The following is a 17622-nucleotide window of genomic DNA, read 5'->3' as shown; positions in this document are numbered from 1 at the left end:
TGTTTACTAAAAGTATTCACCTATATTTTCGAATATTTTCGGTTGCAAAATATATTTTTCTGTCGACATGGCATCTAAATTTGAAAAAAAAATAATCTTGTATGTATTTTTTTGTAATAGAAACCAATATTATACATATAGTTCTGTGTGAAGCATTATAAATATACAATTTAAAATATAGGTATGTGTAAAATATAGGTTACTATGGTAATTGTTTACGTTGTAGAAATTAATATTTGTGTGTATCTGCATGTTCTGAAATTAAAGCGAAAACTTTGAATATTTAATGATTACCAAAAGACTGCGAGGAAATATTATTATGGAATCATTACCCGGTACAGTGAACATTTCATTATAATCTTCTAAAATTAGCAATACAAAAATTAATAGTATTGAGTTTAATTTTCTATTCTATCATAAACTAAAGTAGAAAAGTTAAGAAAAAATAATATGTGAATTAATAATTCGGAACAAAATATGACAACGGCTGAATTTAATCATATGGGGGAGTAGAACAAGATAAAATAAGATCATTATCACTGAACATTAGCGTTAACCCTTTTACTGTCCTGGACTTGCTATAATGCTTCAATCAATTAAATAACTACGAAACCTTTTTCTAGGATGGCGATGTTTGGGACGTGTTGCAGTGTGTAATACACAATGGCGGTAAAAGGGTTAAAGATACATTTTTGTTTTTTTTATATTCATTTTTTCTATAACTAAGATTTTTTTTTGTTATCACACAATTATTATTACTCATTGCATAGTGTTCTTTAGTTATCATTTCTGTAAGTACATACACCAATCCATCTAAAAGGGTTTGACTTATAGAAAAGTTCCAAATAAAATCAAAATTAATATAAAAATCATTTGAAATATTTACACGATACATTAAGCGACTGCACCTGTTGGGGTAAATTGTCAATTTCTAGAATCAGGTGTGCTCACAGTAAATTATAGTAACTTTTAGTGAAGGCTCGTGCCCATGTGCGATAGTGCACAGACTCAATCGAGAATATAAAACTACCACTTTAAGAAGATGCCACTCCACCCGTGCTTTAAGAAGTTGAGTGCCGGAAATCGTTTACAACATTTTAACATAACAAAGTCAATGTTCATAACTTTCAGGTGTTAAAGGTAACTTTTTTTTTTAGTCATTTTTCGAAAATTCTGTATCATAAGAGCCAACTCTTATTTATATACCGTAGAAATGCATGGATGGCATCCTCTTAAATATTTAAATACATTTTTATTTGATTTACAAATAATTTGACATTTATGCAATCATTGCACAACAATTTTGTATTAGTATATTTATTATTATCTTACTTTCACCAATTTTAACTTTATATGTAGAAGCTTTCCGGAGTTGCATGTCTGTAGTAAATGTTTTTAAAAAATAGGTATGTATGAAATTCGCAAAATTTAAGAACTTACAAAAGTTAGTCTGTATGATTAAAAAATATTACATACTCGAAATATCAACCATTTCTATATAGTCCACTGTAAAGAAAAGTTAATTATTAATTTTTTTTTAGAATTTTATCTACCTTGTGAGGGTAAGTATGAAAATAAAATACTTACTTATACTTATATCTGCCATCGATATGACATTTACGCAGAATGACGATATCAAAATACAGGAAGTTTTCATTTTTATCTGGAAAAATAAATCTTAGGATAATTCAAGTTCATTTCAATTACTTGAATGGAATTTTTTTTAAATGTATTATGTAGTTGAATCGGGTGTATTTTGGGACGGTGTAGTTATAGGTTAATTTATAAAAAATACAGGTTCCACTTATAGTCAGTTAGAAAAATTTATAAAAAACAGTACAGTGGGTTCGAGGCATAGTAGGTCATAGTTTTACAGACATTTTAAAATCTGGAAGTGATAAATCACTTTCGAAATAACGCTTCGATGCAAATCGGTGGTTAGTATTTTCAAGCCAGTACAGTCCAAACCAAGCACAGTATAAACCAGCAAAGTTAGAAAGTATTAAATTGATGTGCATTATTTACAAATAAGCATTAAGCGTTTATTTGAAAGTGATTTTATTCAATTTTATCACTCTTATTTATAATAATTCCTGTAGACCTGTGTCTCCCCGACCCACTATGCCCCGAACAAAATTTGCTCCGTCCCCATTATGCCCCGACCCCACTGTACTGGTGTTTTTAAGATTTTAGGTGTTTTTGTTAAAATATACGCAATCTGCGAAAACACAGTTTTCCGGCAATTAAAAAAAACTGTAGTGCCGAATTTTTTTTCCGTTTAATATGTAATGAATACATATGAGTTCTAACTACTGACAAATTTTCACTTCAAAGGTCCTAAAATTACGACTAAAAAACTAAAAAAACTTAAACCCCCTCTAGGGGGTTGGGAAACGGATTTAATTTTTATTTGATACAATTCACGTGTGCGGGCATACCAGATAAGTATTTTTTATACATTTCAATTCAATCCGACTCTTTAAAATAAACTCCAACATTTTTATGATATAATCAAAATTGAAAAATGTTTTGGACGAAAAAGTCCTTAGATAATGAATTATATATATATAAGTTTATTTTTTATTATAAGACTAATTAAAAATACAAGATGAAAAATAGGTTGAACTTGAGTTGTATTTTAAAGATACAAAATCAAAAATTTGAATACAATTTTGCATCATGGTAGTGCATTTAAAATTCAATATATTGTATTGTTGTTATTTTGTTTACAAAGCTGTTTTTTAGCATCGATGCTGAGCTAGTATTCCTATTATGTGTGATTATTGGACCTGGATTCACGATAACATGTTTTACTAAGGCCCGATTTACTTTAGGTATGTCGAATTGCTTATATGATGTCGACCTATAAAATGCAATATAAATATGTTTTTGTGAATTTATTAACATACGCAACATAGTCATTGTTCGTTTTGACTAACATATTTACATTATTCTTAAGCGTAGTTTTAACGTTTTACTAACCAGTTATTGAATTTACAAAAACAAAAGCCATCGTTGAGGCGGGGGGACATATTAGACATAAGGAGTATTAGCCATTAGGTATGAATCACTATATATTCAATACATTTTTTTTATAAACATGTTATTTGATTTTATAGGTTTCTGCGATAATAACAATACTACAAATATGTATACATACAGGCCCTGTACTTATTACAGGGTGATTTTTTTTTATCATAGGCCACTTAATATCTCATAGGGTTAAATAAGAAATTACATTTTTTTTATGTTGTTTTTATACATTGTACCAAATCTTAATTTTTCAAATTTTTTTTAGTTCGACCTCTTCCTTACTTAGTTTTTCTTTAAAGCGCCTTTTTAAACTTAAACGGTAACGCATTTATTCCATAAGCTTTTTAAATTTAGAAAACGTTCAAAAAATTTGAATGGTTGATAACCAGTTTTGGACAAGTATTTTTTAAGTGATGAGAGCTTAGAAAACAGGGTGGAAAATGAAGTGGGTTGGGAAAATTCCGGCAGTTAAAAAAAATACTACACTCCACCTTTCCTCCTGCACTGATAAAAAAAAATCATGTACAGGGTCCGGCAAAAAAACCTCCCTTATTTAGAAATGGCACTGTGTGAGTTGTGGTGGTGGTACAACGGTGGAGGGGGTATCGATCGATAGCTGTATACATGCCATTTTCTTCTGACCTAACCTAAACCAATTGCTAGGAATCATGATGAGGGAGAAGTCTGGTTCCAACAAGACGGTGCCACAGGTTACACTTCGCGGCGCTCCCTAGCAATCTTGAGAGAGGTGTTTCCTGGACGTCTTCTCTCTTTGCGAGGAGACATCACCTAACCGCCAAGGTCACTTGATTTATCCCCTTGTGGTTTGGCGACTTAAGAAGGCAATCAAACAGGCAGTGGCTGCCATTACACCGGAAATGACACGAAGAGCTATGGCCATTCTCGAAAGTTAAAAGTGTAACCTGTGGTACCGTCTTGTTGGAACCAGACTTCTCCCTTATCATGGTTCCTAGTAAACTGGTTTAGGTAAGGTCAGAAGAAAATGGCTTGTATACAGCTATCGATCGATACCCCCTCCACTGTTGTACCACCACCACAACTCATACAGTGCCATTTCGAAATGAGAGAGGTTTTTTTGCCGGACCCTGTATATAATACATATTAGCTAACTTGTATGTATATATAGTTAATCGACCTTTGCATTAACATGTTTTTATGTGATTACGAACAATAAATAACAAGCACCCATGTGAACTAAGTGATACAGTGTGTAAAATATGTGTCTTACATAAGATGGATCACTCGGTATAATGTTTATTTAGAGTATGTGCGGTATTGATGAAAACTTTTAACATACACAAAGCATCAAGAAACTACGAACAATGTTTTTTTTAATTTTAAATTACGAATACGTTCTACTTCTAAGTAAGTTTTGGTTGTCCATATTTCGGCAATACAGTGAAATAAAAACATGTTTTGCAGCGTTGTTAGTTTATTTACAAAGCTATTTTTTTTAGCATCGATGCCGAGCTAGTAGAATTCCTATGATGTGTGTTTTTTTTTGTATCTGCTAACAAGTTACCATAATATAGTATGGCCCAATTTACTTTAGAAATCCGAAATTATATGTGATTTGGTGACTTTGGAGGGTCAAAAGTAAAAAAGTCAACTTCTTCACCACCAGAACGGAAAAAAAACCTTTAAAAATGTTGTCGGTTTTTCAACTTTTTATAACTTAGCGAAAAACTGTTGAATCGAGTCAAAATTGTAAAGAATGTTTATCAGCCATGCCCCTATACTCAAATAACCTCAAATCTAAATTTTTAATATTTCTGCACTCCTTTGCAGGATTTAATTTTTAATAAATGGTATTTGGTATGAAAATTGATTTAATATACAATTTTAATAGTATTACTTACTTATGACCTTGATGTATAGTGAAATAGGACTAATGGATTAAATATTATCGAAGGTCTATAAGCTGAAAAAATATGAAAATTAGAAAGATATATTGAAAGTGTACAATTAAACTACCTTTGAAGTTTTGATAATATTACTTACTAAAACAATTGCAATGATAGTTAAACCGACTGCTTCAAGAGTTTTTTTACGACTTGTCGAATAGAATCTATTATGTCGACGGAAACAATGCAATGTAAATAGGTTTTTCAGAATTGTTTTTGCGAATACTATTAACATAAGCAACATAGTCATTTTTTTGTTTTGACTAACATATTTACATTATTCGGAAGCCAAGTTAAAATTTTTACTAACCAGTTATTGAAATTACAAAAACAAAAGCCATCGTTGAGGCGGTGGGGCATACGGACACCGGGAGTATTTGGTATGAATCTCTTTATTTTCATTACATTTTTTTTATAAACATGTTATTTGGCATTATAGGTTTCTGCGATAATAAAAATACTACATGTATACATACAGGGTGATTTTTTATCATAGGCCACCTAATATCTCATAGGATCGGCCATGTCCACATTACTCCATGTTTGCGTGACTTCACAATAACATGGTATTTGCGGGTAGTTTTATTTTGCCAAATGTAAATAGACAAAAAAGTCAAACTAATATTGACAATACGAATAGCAGTATTAGCCGCGCTTAGTGCACAGCCTACAATATCACTGAGAGCCGTTTCAGGTACCTACTAAAAAAATATTTAAGAAAAGTGAAACATTAGTTATTTAATATTTTCATTAAGGAAATGTTAGGGTTAACTTATTCATCTGTACAGCGTATAGCGAAACAAAATAAGTTTCATGCTTACAGATACATTTATGTTCAGCACTTGCAGTTTAGTGGTTTTAACGTCATATTGAGTATGTTGCCAAAATAGTTATCAAATTGGAAGAAGAACCGTCATTTTTGTCCAATATATTGTGGACTGATGAGGCGAAGATTTATAATAATGGTACTGTTCATTCGCACAACAGACATTTCTGGAGCGATACGAACCCACACTGTATTTCGCAAAAAAAAACTCAAGTGCGTTGAAGCGTCAATGTGTGGTGTGGCATCATTGACTGTCATATAATTGGTCCTTATTTTTATCAAGATAATCTTAATGCTAGGAAATATTTAGAGTTTTTGAAAAACGATTTACCATCACTTTTAGAAAATTTACCGCTCCAGAAGCGGCTAAATATATTTTGGTAACAAGACGAAGCTCCAGTCCATAATTCGAAAACTGTACATAATTACTTATCTAATACATTTGGTAGTCGATGGATGGGTACGAAGAGCGAAGGTATACCAGATCACCTGATTTAACAGTCATGGATTTTTATTTTTGGGGCTTCCTTAAGAACGAAATTTATAAAACCCCCATAGTTGATGTAGACACTTTAAAAATAGAATAAAACATGTATATTCAAATATACCGGACACGATTTTGAAAAAGGTAACAACTGATGAGGTAAAAAAAAGGTTATCACTTTGTTCGGATACGAATGGACAACATTTTGAGCATTATTACAAAAATAAATAACTTAACTTTTATTTTTTGTGTTGAAAAATCGTATTGTTGACTTAATTTTCACATAGTTTAACTATTAAAATCTGTGATAACAATTATGCACAAGCATTGACGGCTACAGCTACACTCTGTATTAATTCGGCAATGTGTTTATAAAAAATTAAAATATAAAAAAATAGTCAAAAATGTATGTTATAAGACTGTTGCGTGAGTACCACGGTTATGGTTGCTGTGGTTAAATAAATATTCCATAGATTTGATACCATATTATTTACGGTCAACCGTTCGTGCCCAGTATGTTTGAATAGTTCGATAAAAACTATCATATAAAACTAAAACGTAAAGCACATAACCTCAGGCTCCATCAACTCAGACAACTACTAAAATTCAAACTACCCCTTAATATAAAACTCCTCATTTATAAGCAATTAATTCGGCCTTCTATGACCTACGGTATCCAGTTATGGAGTGCAGCAAAAAAGTCAAATATCCAAACCCTTATGTCCTTTCAATCAATAGCTCTTTGCCTCATTACTAATGTCCCATGGTATGTTAGCAACCGAAACCTTTACTACGACTTAAAAATTCCAACAATACCTGATCTAGCTACCCAACTCTATAAAAACTTCCACAACAACACTTTCAATCACCAAAGTCCACTAATATTTAAATTATCTTCCCTCAATCTTTCTGACAACCCACCACACTGCCTTAAGCGTAAATGGCCCAGACATCTTCTCAACCCAAATGTAAATATATAAATAAAAGCCACATCACACACTAGTTTAATAAAACATTAATTTACACATTTGAATAAGTGTCAATGGACGCCCCATTCGATTAAGTCGTCCAGCGTTGTAAATACATTAGCCCTAAATTTTACCTATTGTAATATATACTAATACAGATTGTAAATATTTTCAATTAAAAAAAAAAAATCTTTTATTGGGTCTTCCGTCTGGTTATTGTCGGTTATCGGATAATTCGTACATAAATATTGCGGTCAAAATAAAACCATAAATAAGCATTAATAATAATAATTCTCAACAAATGTGTTTAAAATCGTGAGTTTATTTTAGAATTTATTTATTTTATCTTGCATATGACAAACAGCTGATGATTATAAAGATAATAATGATAATTAAACAACAATACCACATAATAATAACAATAAATAAATATATGCAAAATAAAATAAACTAGTGCAATGTGCAATAATTATTTATTTATTATATAAACTCAAGTGGAATATTTAAATTCTGTTGTAGTTGTGCAGTTAGTGTTTCTGTTTTACTATCAATGTCGTTTGCTTTTACTTGATAAAATTTGTTATTAAATGGTTCGTATTTTACAGTATTTTCGACTTTATCCCCTAATAGTTATTGTACTTCACAAACATCACTATTGTTTGTATGAGACGTGTTTGAAGTCATTTTTAGACTAACCCATATTCCAATCAAAACACAAATCTTTTGAACACGACTCTGGCCACATTTCTGGCCACCCAAAATAAGAAACTCAGCTAAAAAATCAAAAAACAGTTGTTAAAAATAGGCATATTTATCCTATTGGCCATCTTTTTCCTTTTAGTGCACGACACACATGAAGGGTTCAGTGGATAAATGTGTTAACTGACATTTTTGAAATTGTTCAGGAACGCCACTTTTGAAACTAAATATTACACGAAAGCTATGGAACTTTTGTATATTCAATAGACGAAATAACTTAAAAGAGAAAACATATCGGTCTAGAGATCCTCTAAACTATACTATAACACTATAACCCTTTTATTTGTACAATAAAATGCATTTTCAAAAAAAATGTTAGTTAATACCGTTATCCATTGACCCCTTCAAATACTAAACGTAATTAATACAAGTTATACAATTATTTATATAATATGTAAATTAGAAAAAATCTCAGCTTCCTGAAAAAAATTATGTTTTTATTTTTAGTAGCAGAGTCATAAAAATGAGTTTATAATTTATAAATTTTTTTGAGTTGCCAAAAGTTTAAGATTTTTTTTTAGAAAATTGAAAAAATTTACATTAAATATGTAAAATTCATGCCGGAGACCCTACAAATATGCTTAGAAAAACAAAAAACGAGGTGAAAATTCATGGAAAAGTCGAAAAAAGCGACCACAATAATCAATATAATTGAAATAATTATGAGTAAAAATAAGATAATTTCACGTTTAAGATAATTTTGAGTGATCGATAACTCTTTGGGAATAGTTTTCTTTAAAGTTATTAACATAACGGAAGGGAGGGAAAATTAATTTAAAACTAATTATCCAAAACTAGTTCTCGTCCAATAACTTTCAGCAAACTATTCTTGTTGTTAGAGCTCTTGAAAAAAATTTAAATGTTATATAAAATATTATATATGTTAGTAAATATTATAAAATAACAAAAACTAAAGTGTCTCAAAAAAAAAAACCACAAATTTTTAATTAGTTAACAAATATTGGTTGTGTTAAGTAGCCTATAAACTATTCGGTTATTAATGCAGTAAAAAATGTATGTTGTTAAAAATAAATAGCATTAATACTCTATATTTATAATCACCTAGTATTTGGTTAAGTACATGTATTATAAGATTTCCAGTAATTCTCGCCTTTCCAAGTTTGTTCAATTGTGAAGTTTCAATACCTGTATAAATGTATGTATGAGTAACTCGTTTTAAAATATAATAATTATTAATAGATTCGTATTAATTTTAAAATTTAATGTCCTAATAAGTACTGAATGGAAGGAACGAAAAAATATATGGTAATTAGAATATAAGGAGAATTAATGGAGCCCAAAAGGGATGAACAAATAAAATAGAGTACAGCGTTTGTCCGATGATCAACAAAGGTAAAGAAGCTATGTTATGAAAAGTGCGGACAGTGATGTAGTCGTGAGAGGATGCAGTATTTTTAGTAAAAAAGCGATATAGGCAAAAATGTATTCTGTATTCGCTCAATTTTTATCGGGTCCTTTGTTTAAAATAGTGTTAAATTACTACTCCATTTAAGAACCCTTAAATGAAGTCTCCCCAACTTAAAGTCAATTATTGTACGAATAGGAAAATATACAAGGCAAATTTTATTTTTCAAACAAGCCATCAGCTCTATTTACAACTAACTTGTAGCTTTGTAAATTCCATTGTAATTGGCATCATGCGCAGTACGACCTGTAACAAAACAACAAATTAATTATACAGTTAGTCGAACCTGTTTGATATATTTATCCATAACAGTGATAAAAATGAGAATAATATGAACAATTATTAATGAATGCAAAATATAGTATTAACATAGAACCCATGTCTTTTAAGACCCTTTTAGATACCGCATAAGATGTTAAAAAAGTTATTAAGAACTTTTAAACTTTTAAATAAGAAACGTTACTAACAATATGAGTCAAGTATGGATTTTGTCTGTCAAGTTATAAATATTCGTAAACTTAAAACGTCTTGACAACAAATAATTGTTACCTAGTTTATAATTATTGTATTTAAATAAAATGTTAAAAAAGTAAATACACCGTTCAAAATATATTAACTAATTTATAATACATTAATATAATAGTCGATCTATGTATTTAATTATACCCAAATAAATTGTACTTTATTGTAATTACTGTATCAATAAAGCCATAAAATATATTTATAACTAACGAATAATTTTGTAATTACTTGTGCTTGTACTTGAAACAGCAGGCAGAGGAATTTCTGTAACATAAATATAAAACAATTAAACACTTATTTGAACCCAGTTGTTATATTTACACATAACAGTCACTCTAAAAATAAAATTACTAAGACCAACTAATCGAAGCTAAATGTATTATTAACATAAAATAACTAGCAACGTTTGAATAAAAGCCTTTAACACTCTACATTTTATAATAATATATTATGGTCAAAATTGTGTATACAAAAAAAAAATATAAAAAAAATGTTATCTTTTAAACATGCAATAAGTTTTATTTACTACTAACGAATAACATTGTATTTACGTTGCTTTTCATTATCATGCGGAGCACAACCTGTAACAAAAAAAACATTTCAATTATATAGTTAATCAAACCCGGTTTGTATTTATTATTTTGGTATTTTTTTATAACAGTTTCAATTAATCAATGCTGAATAAAGTATAAATATAGAGCCGCTATTGCCCCCGCCCCCCCCCCCTACTCTAGAAACAAATTTAAATGTGTGTGTAATACTATAAAATAAATAAATTAAAGTATCTATGAATAAAAACCACAAGCTATCAATATAGTTTTAAAAAATTTGATTGTGTTATCCATAAAGAATCATGCTGTAATAAAAAGTAACATCTTTAAAATTGTAAATTTATATTTACCTACCTAACATTTTACAACCTTGTTTAAGATAACTTTTCGCCAATCCTCCAAGTTTGATGCCTTTTGTAGTTTCTTTACCTTAAAATAATATAATACAACTATAAAATCATATAATTATATATAAGATTGTTAAAATTACAATATTCAAAATTATATTTGTATTTATATATGATATTGATATTAAAAGTCTTTATACGCATTTATTACACAAATAACGCATAAAAAGTACAATATATGAAGAAAAATACACAGTTTAATAAGAAGTATAATACAAAGATAGAAAATATATGATATGTAACATTAAACAAAACAGAAAATTACAATAAAAATAACTTGAGCTAAAAATAAGTATAAACAAGAAAATTGGCACTGTGCAATTTGCTATGAATACGATGGTTGCGACCAAAGGAAAATGTGATAGTAATAACACTATTTTCTTATTCATTTTATGTTTTGTGTTATCCCTCATACTATTATATAACAAATAGGCGACTAAGAAAATTCTATATTTCACTTACAAAAGATACTGTCTACTCAAAGTAAATTAAAATTATTTACATGTCTAATAAGTTCGGTGAATTTAACAAAAAAAAAACGATTGACTGACACCAAATGTCGTCTACATTTATATACATACATATATGATATGATTCAACCGTCTCTTCAAAAACATATCTAACAACAAAAACTATTATCCTATTTTATCTGTCAGGTCATAAGTGTTTGTTAACATAAAAAGTGATCCATCTATTACGTAAAAAATTGTTTTTTGTGGTAAAATGTTAAAAATTGATAACAAAATAATGTATAAAGAGCATTTGATTGTTCAATAAAATCATAAGTTTTTTCTATTACTAATGAATAACTTTGTAATTACTTTGGTTACTCTCATCAGCCACCGGAATACCTGTAAAAACAATTTTAAAAAATAATTTAGTTATTCAAACTCGGTTTGCTGTATTTATTATCCATAACAGTTTCAATTAATCAATTTCAAATATAGCGATAATATTAATTAACTATTGAATAACTTCGTATTTACTTTTAGGTTAATCAGCAGCGATACCTGAAACAAGAATTTAAACAATATTACAGCTACTTAAACCAAGTTGTTATATTTATCCATAACAATTACTCAAAAAATAAAATAACTTTGACCAATTAATTAACGCAAAACTTTTTATTAACATAAAATTAATCTCTATCAAGTTGCAACGTTTGGAAAAATGCATTCTTCATAATTAATTGTATAATAATCTAGTTTTTTTATGTGTATTAATTCTGTCTTTCACAAAAATTCTTGTGAACTATTATTCCTTGATGAACCTAAATGTTTTCCGTGTACATTAAAATTGTGTAAAATTTGTTTGAAATACCAATAAATGTACTAATCTAATATTTTTGTAGATTGTTTGCTTTCACGCTTAATAAATTGTTTACTAAAAATATTCACCTATAATATCGAATATTTTCGGCAAAGTATTTTTTTCTGTCATTATGGTTTCTAAATTTAAAAAAAATATAAACATATATTATGTACATATTTTCGCGTATTAAAAACTAATATTGTAAATGTAATTCTTTGTGAAGCATTATTAATATTGAATTTGAAATACATAGAAGTAAGAATTGATTACCTTGTAGAAGGTTTTAGTTGTGAGTTTCTGCAAGTTCTGAAATTATAGCGTTAACGTTGTATACATAATGGTTATTAAAACTCTTTTTGTAAATTATTTGATTTCACGCTTAAAAATTGTTTACTAAAAGTATTCACCTATAGTTTCGAATATTTTCGGTTGCAAAATATATTTTTCTGTCGACATGGCATCTAAATTTGAAAAAAAAAATAATCTCGTATTTATTATTTTGTAATAGAAACCAATATTATACATATAGTTCTGTGTGAAGCATTATAAATATACAATTTAAAATATAGGTATGTGTAAAATATAGGTTAATATGGTAATTGTTTACGTTGTAGAAATTAATATTTGTGTGTATCTGCATGTTCTGAAATTAAAGCGAAAACTTTGAATATTTAATGATTACCAAAAGACTGCGAGGAAATATTATTAAGGAATTATTACCCGGTACAGTGAACATTTGATTATAATTCTCTGACATTAGCAACACAAAAATTAATCGTAGTGAATTTAATTTTCTATTTTATCAAAAACTAAGTAGAAAAGTTAAAAAAAAAAAATATTTGTATTTGTTATTAGGAACAAAATACTTAGCTCTATTATATTAAATTCATTTGAAACCTAATGACATGACAACGACTAAACTTAATTATATGGGGGGGGGAGGGTAGAACAAGGTTTATTTTACCTTGTTAAAATAAGATTATTTTTACTCAACATTAGCGTTAACTATTTTAATATCCTGGACTTGCTATTATGCTTCAATCAACTAAATAACTACGAAACCTTTTTCCAGGATGGCGATGCTTGGGACGTGTTACAGTGTGTAAAACGCAATGACGGTGAAAGGGTTAAAGATACATTTTTGTTTTTTTTTATATACATTTATTCTAAAACTAAGTTTTTAATTTTGTTATCACCTAATTATTATTACTCATTTTATAGTGTTCTACATCTATCATGACTGTGAGTACATTCTCCAATCCCTCTAGAACAAACAAATAAAGGTTTGACCAAAAGAAAAGTTCCAAATAAAATCAAAATGAACATCAAAATCATTTAAAAAAATACACCATACTTTACCGACTACCCCTCTTGGGGTAAATTGTCAATTTCTAGAGTCAGATGTGCTCATAGTAAATTATAGTAACTTTAAGTGAAGGCTCGTGGCCATGTGCAATAGTGCACAGACTCAATCGAGAATATTAAACTACCACTTTAAGAAGATGCTACTACTCTCATGTTTTTGGAAACACTGTACCATGAATGCAAACTCATATTTTAATACCATAAAAATGCATGGATAGCATCCTCTAAATTCTTAAATAAATTTATATTTAATTTACAAATTATTGGACACTTAGTCAATCATTGCACAACAACTATATATTAGTGTATTAATTATTACCTTACTTTCAAATGTATTATTTTCATCTGCAGTAGCTTTCCGGAGTTGCAAGTCTGTAGTAAATGTTTTTAAAAAATAGGTATGGATGAAATTCGCAAAATTTAAGAAACACAAATTTATTCTGTACGACTATAAAATGTTACTAACTTGAAATTTCAACCATCTCTATGTAGTCCACTGTAAAGAAAAGTTAAATATTATTTTTTTTTCGAATTTTATCTACCCTGTGATGGTAAGTATGAAAATAAAATACTTACTTATACTTATATCTGCCATCGATATGACATTTACGCAGATTAAGGATATCAAAATGTAGGAAGTTTTCATTTTCATCTGGAAAGATAAATGTTAGGATAATTCGAGTTAATTTCAATTACTTGGGTGGAATTTTTTTAAAATATATGATATAGTTGAATCGTGTGTATTTTGAGACGGTGTAGTTAGAGGTCGATTCATAAAAAATACAGGTTTCACCTAAAGTCAGTTAGATGTATTTATTAAAAATAATACGCAAACATTTTTATGATTTAATAGAAATAGAACAATGTTTTGGACGGAAAAGTCCTTAGAAAATTAACTATATATATATATATATTTAGCTTCGATGCGAGGCTGAGAAGGTATTGTTTTTACAATAATGTGTTTTCATTTTTTTTTTTTTTTTTTTTTTTAGTCTGGACCCACGATATCTCGTAAACCGCTGAACCGATTTCTTCGTATAGCAACTCTATAGATCAGAAATCATACCTGGAAGGTACTTTATCAGGCTAAAAATTAAACATTAACAAACCAAAAAAGTATCATAATCATTTTTCCATTGAAAGGATAGAATTTTTTTCTTTATTTCACTTTTTCAAGCAAAGTTGTAGAGATTTAGATCTGAAAATTAGACCATAGGTAGAACTAAAATCTGTAGTCAATTTTTTTTTTATTAAGGAAGAACTCCAAAAATAGGGTAAATTTACACTTTAGCCGTAGTCAGTTTCTAGGTTGCTATGTGTGTGTGTGAATCATCAGTCAACAGGTAATGAAAATATTTTCATTATATTGTTAGTTATGATATATGGATAACTATGACAGTATTTTTATAGACAGACGATCAACCCTAATCGTATCCACCCAGCACAAGACTAAATATTAAATTTTAAGTGTATTATTGCTGGTCTTCTAAACCACTATAACTAGTTTGAACATACTATCCACAGATTCCCAAAAATAGTGAACTTTGTGCTTATTAAAACTTATACATGGATTAACTACGAACAATGAACTTTATCTGACTACTTTTATTTTTTCGTTTGGCAATTATCTGACCATTATTAAATCATAAAGAAAAAAACTAAATGTTATGATTACCTTTCATAACTTATTTAGAACTAATCAGAATGCCAAGCCAACTTATTACAGTTTTTTTTTTTAAAGTTAAATATGAAAAACAGCTTGAACTTGAATTGTATTTTAAAGATACAAAATCAAAAATTCAAATACAATTTCGGCAATACCGTAAAATAAAAACATATTTCGCAGTGCAACGTTGTTATTTTATTTACAAAGCTGTTTTTTAGCATTGATGCTGAGCTAGTGTAATCCTATTACATGTGTTTTTTTTGTATCCGGAAACACGATAACATACGCAACATAGTCATTGTTCGTTTTGACTAACATACTTACATTATTCCTAAGCGTAGTTTAAACGTTTTTTTAACCAGTTATTGAATTTACAAAAACAAAAGCCATCGTAAAAGCGGCTTTTTAAACTTAAATGGTAACGCATATATTCCATAAGCTTTTTAAATTTAGAAAACGTTCAAAAAATTTGAATGGTTGATAACCAGTTTTGGACAAGCATTTTGAAAGTGATGAGAGTTTAGAAAACAGGGCGGAAAAACAAGTGGGTCCCCAACCCACTTCTTTTCCGGCAGTTAAAAAAAATATCACACTCTACCTTTCCTCCTGCCCCGATAAAAAAATAACCTTGTATATAATATATATTAGTTAACTTGTATGTATTGTAACGTCGCTACTTGACTAGCTTACCAAACTAGTCTAAGTGCTCGTCGATAAGGCTAAAATAGACGGCCCCTGACGGGAAACGGTTGGCTAGTCCGCTTTACGCCTAAGTAACCCTAAAGTCTCCTTTATAAATTTAATATATCGCCCGAGGAGCTTAACGGGCGGTCACACTAAAATAACGGTAGTCGACACTCAGGTTATGCAGGCTACAAAGTATTTATTAATAACTAAAGAAGCAGTGGTGAATCAATATACAAAATATGCAATATATATATATATATATATATATATATATATATACAGTCTGACCTGAATACTGGCTGGTGATGTTTGGATCAGACCGGAGTCGAGCGGTGCGCACACAGAGATCACCGGTGATAACCGTAAGCGAATTAAGGTACACAAATAATAATAAAGAAGGCCGTATGGTATGCGTAGGCGCGTGATGGTAAATCTCGACTCCTGAGCATAACAATAGTATGCCACGCGAATGTCATCTCAGTGTGTCAGCGCTCCCTACCTAATTAGGTCATTAGTGATGTGTCAATAGGTTCGGGGCGCGAAGTAACGGTCGGGTGAAATGTGACCGTTACAACTTGCCCCTCCCCCGTTGAGGTCCGACCTCGGACCTTGCCATACAAAACAAAGGGTAGTCAACAAAAAGAAAAACTAATAAAAATAAAATGTTGAACAAAGCTCCTGAAAACAAAGGTATGGATAAGAGGGGAAGGCACACCTATAGCTTGGCGAACTTCTGGCTAGCTTCTGGTGTATTTCCTAACTTCTCGGCCTGATGAGTCCTTGAGGAAATCCCTCGGTTGAGTCTAGCCCATGGTCGTGTTCCCGTCACATAGGGCTGACTCGCCCTGTCGTCGCTTTGTTGATAAAGCTCGGGGCAAAAATCCTAAATCCATTGGTCTTCTCAAAGTTCCCCGTACTCATAGTGGCCTTTGTATAATATAATTAATTACATTCAAAAAATGAAATTGAGATTAATTTATGTAATTATGGGTCACAACAGGTGTGAGTGTGCGTCCTACGAAAAATGGTGATAAAAATTAAAATGTCATGGAATCACATATTTACGCATTTAAGTTAACTTAATGGTCGTGGGGAAAAAGCTGCTTAAAAAACCACGCCATATACAAATGTCCTTAAGTTAAAGAACGCACACATCAGGGGTGTTTTTAAATCGTGTGGGAGACTTGAAAGTTAAAATTACAAGTCAAAATAAAAGAAAATAGCCCAGTATCCAGGTCGTATTCGTTTTTTGTTTTTATCAGAATATTATATAAACATTATGCAAGCGATACAAAAATACAGGATTGTTTCTTGACGTTAGCAGACTTGCGCCGTAGGTATCGCATGCGCTTATCATAATTACTCAAAACGGAAACTATACTATACAATGCTTTATACAATAGAAATCAAAATAAAAGCATTAATAAGTACAAGCATTGTCCTTAAAAGGACATTTTTAAAATATCATGCTGTGCCATATACCGCTGCTTGGCTCTAAAACTCAAAACAAAATATATATATTTTATATTCATTAGTGATGTGTCAATAGGTTCTAGGCGCGAAGTAACGGTCGGGTGAAATGTGACCGTTACAGTATATAATATATATATCCAAGCGAACTTTCCATCAACATGTTTTATGTAATTACGAACAACAAAACAACAAGCACCCATTTGAACTAAGTAATACAGT

At 29.8% G+C, this 17622-nt stretch overlaps 1 long non-coding RNA gene across 1 annotated transcript; it reads right to left on the bottom strand.

Annotated features, from left to right (window-relative positions):
- Positions 1-10169: 10169 nt before the first annotated feature.
- Positions 10170-10914, bottom strand: LOC126837542 (uncharacterized). The gene is made up of 3 exons (XR_007685538.1): positions 10849-10914; positions 10477-10524; positions 10170-10207 (listed from the first exon to the last, which is right to left on the bottom strand). It is a non-coding gene; the product is annotated as an uncharacterized LOC126837542 (long non-coding RNA).
- Positions 10915-17622: the final 6708 nt, after the last annotated feature.

The sequence above is a fragment of the Adelges cooleyi genome, unplaced genomic scaffold, assembly GCF_023614345.1.
Source record: "Adelges cooleyi isolate 19-005CV unplaced genomic scaffold, UGA_ACOO_1.1 ACOO_flye_CR_arks_rails_tigmint_CR_PRNA_25, whole genome shotgun sequence".
NCBI classification, from domain to species: Eukaryota; Metazoa; Arthropoda; class Insecta; order Hemiptera; family Adelgidae; genus Adelges; species Adelges cooleyi.
The sequence above is the reverse complement of the archived record's forward strand: the minus strand, read 5'-3'. Positions and strand labels throughout refer to the sequence as shown.